The sequence below is a fragment of the Suncus etruscus genome, chromosome 8 (assembly GCF_024139225.1).
Source record: "Suncus etruscus isolate mSunEtr1 chromosome 8, mSunEtr1.pri.cur, whole genome shotgun sequence".
Classification (NCBI taxonomy): domain Eukaryota; kingdom Metazoa; phylum Chordata; class Mammalia; order Eulipotyphla; family Soricidae; genus Suncus; species Suncus etruscus.
The window spans coordinates 72,593,123-72,596,267 of NC_064855.1; positions in this window are offsets into that span (position 1 = coordinate 72,593,123).

A 3,145-nucleotide genomic window follows, 5' to 3' on the forward strand; every position below is an offset into this window, starting at 1 on the left:
TTCTTCCTTCCTTCCTTCCTTTCTTCCTTTCTTCCTTTCTTCCTTTCTTTCCTTTCTTCCTTCCTTCCTTCCTTCCTTTCTTTCTTCTTTCTTTTCTTTTTCTTTCTTCTTTCTTTCTTTCTTTCTTTCTTCCTTCTTCTTTTCTTTCTTCTTTCCTTGCTTTCTTTCTTTCTTTCTTCTTTCTTTCTTTTTTCTTTCTTTCTTTCTTTCTTTCTTTCTTCCTTCCTTCCTTTCTTCTTCCTTTCTTCCTTTCTTCTTCCTTCCTTCCTTCCTTCTTCCTTCCTTCCTTCCTTCCTTTCTTTCTTTCTTTCTTTCTTTCTTTCTTTTTTCTCTTTCTTTCTTTTCTTTCTTTCTTTCTTTCTTTCTTTCTTTTTTCTTTTCTTTCTTTCTTTCTTTCTTTTCTTTCTTTCTTTCTTTCTTTCTTCTTTCTTTCTTTTTTTCTTCTTTCTTCTCTCTTTCTTTTCTTCTTCTCTCTCTTTCTCTCTTTCTTTCTCTCTCTTTCTTTCTTTCCTTCTTTCTTTTTTTCTTCTTTCTTTCTCTCTCTCTCTTTCTTTCTTTCTTTCTTTCTTTCTTTCTTTCTTTCTCTCTTTCTTTCTTTCTTCCTTTCTTCCTTCCTTCCTTTCTTTTTCTTTCTTTCTTCCTTCCTTCCTTCCTTCCTTCCTTCCTTCCTTCCTTCCTTCCTTCCTTCCGTTCTTTCTTTCTTTCTTTCTTTCTTTCTTCTTTCTTTCTTTCTTTCTTTCTTTCTTTCTTTCTTTTCTTTCTTTTCTTTCTTTCTTTCTTTCTTTCTTTCTTTCTTTCTTTCTTTCTTTCTTTCTTTCTTTCTTTCTCTCTCTTTCATCTTTCTCTCCCACATTCATCAATGCTTTAGGAGTTACTCTTGGTTCTGCACTAAGAAATTATGCCTGGCAGTGCTCTGGGGACATTACAGGACACCAGGGTTTAAAACTGGGGTGGCTGCCTGTAAATCAAGTGCTTTAATTCTTTCATATAAGTGTATTTATAATTAATTTATTGTTTCTAAGGAATAAAAATGTCTCAAGTATATAAAATGGGCTGGCTTAACTTTATACTCATGTAAAACTTTCCATTTCCAATACCCTTTCCAGTGGTCGGCAAACTTTTTTCAACTGAGCTAAATCTCGCCAAAACCACGATTAAAATTTATTTTGAGAGCCACACAGGGCGTGCACTGTCAGAGGCTAAGAGCAGAGTCCTGACTCCTGGAGTGGCCGCACGGCACACAGAAGAGCCAGATTGAAAGTCTAAAGAGCCACATGTGGCCCGGGAGCCGCAGGTTGCCGACCACTGTGGCCTTTCCTAAAAATAATATTGTTTTGACAGTTGTTATACAAATTTAATAATACCTATTTCTGAACATAATGTAAACTGCAACTTACAATGCATTATTATTAATATACTTCTAAATTTATCTTTCCTTTTTTAAAAGTACCTTTATTTCAATATATTTGGTGGCCGAAGTGATATCACAATGGTAGGGCATTTGCCTTGCATATGGCTGGCCCAGGATGGACATGGGTTCTATCCCCAGCATCCAATATGGTCGCCTGAGCCAGGAGCGATTTCTAAGCACAGAGCTGGAGTAACTCCTGAGCATTGTCGGGTATGGTCCCAAAAATATTTTGGGGGGTTTTGGGCTACATTTGACTGTGCTCAGAATTACTCCTGGCAAGTTTGGTGGACCATATGGGTACTATTAGATTCTGGGGTTCTAACTTGTGTCAGCGAGCAGAAAAACAAATGTCTTTTCTGCTGTGTTATTGTCCTGTCTCCCTAGTCTTACCTTTTTAAGGACACTAGACTTTGGGACAGTCAGGATTGCATAGGGTTATGTTTGGAATAACCAAGATTAGGCTCATGACATCAAGTTTACTCTGGATACTTCCTCAGCCACTAAATTCTATTTACCTGTAAGACTTTTTTTGTTTGATTTTGCTATGATCCTTAGCAGTAAGATTTTATGATTATTACAATGTTTAAGGACAATGAACTTGAATGTAAGATTATGTGCCTGTAGACATGAATCATCTTCTGCATCACATTGCTCATCATTTTGTGCTTAAATATGGTTTAAGGTGGTTCACCTTATTATTATGTCTATAGCTGGTTCCCTTTTATTAATAAATATGTATACTTACAACTTAACTGATTTAATCCGTTATATGGACATTTAAATTATTTATTATTTGTATTATAAATAAAATTAATATGATAATTTAAAAGACTGAATATTAATTTCTAATTAACATATATACATATGTAGCTTTACATATAAGAGTAGATTATAAGTTAGATGTTTATCAAACTGTTCACATTTATAATATATTGAGTATTAAATAGAGGGTGACATTCACTTTACAATACAAAATTTTGTCATAAATCTTTTTTTTTTTTTTTTTTTTAATTTTTTTTTTATTTAAACACCTTGATTACATACATGATTGTGTTTGGGTTTCAGTCATAAAAGGAACACCACCCATCACCAGTGCAACATTCCCATCACCCAAGTCCCAAATCACCCTCCTCCCCACCCAACCCCGCCTGTACCCTAAACAGGCTCTACATTTCCCTCATACATTCTCAATATTAGGACAGTTCAAAATGTAGTTATTTCTCTAACTAAACTCATCACTCTTTGTGGTGAGCTTCCTGAGGTGAGCTGGAACTTCCAGCTCTTTTCTCTTTTGTGTCTGAAAATTATTATTACAAGGGTGTCTTTCATTTTTCTTAAAACCCATAGATGAGTGAGACCATTCTGCGTTTTTCTCTCTCTCTCTGACTTATTTCACTCAGCATAATAGATTCCATGTACATCCATGTATAGGAAAATTTCATGACTTCATCTCTCCTGACAGCTGCATAATATTCCATTGTGTATATGTACCACAGTTTCTTTAGCCATTCATCTGTTGAAGGGCATCTTGGTTGTTTCCAGAGTCTTGCTATGGTAAATAGAGCTGCAATGAATATAGGTGTAAGGAAGGGGTTTTTGTATTGTATTTTTGTGTTCCTAGGGTATATTCCTAGGAGTGGTATAGCTGGATCGTATGGGAGCTCGATTTCCAGTTTTTGGAGGAATCTCCATATCGCTTTCCATAAAGGTTGAACTAGACAGCATTCCCACCAG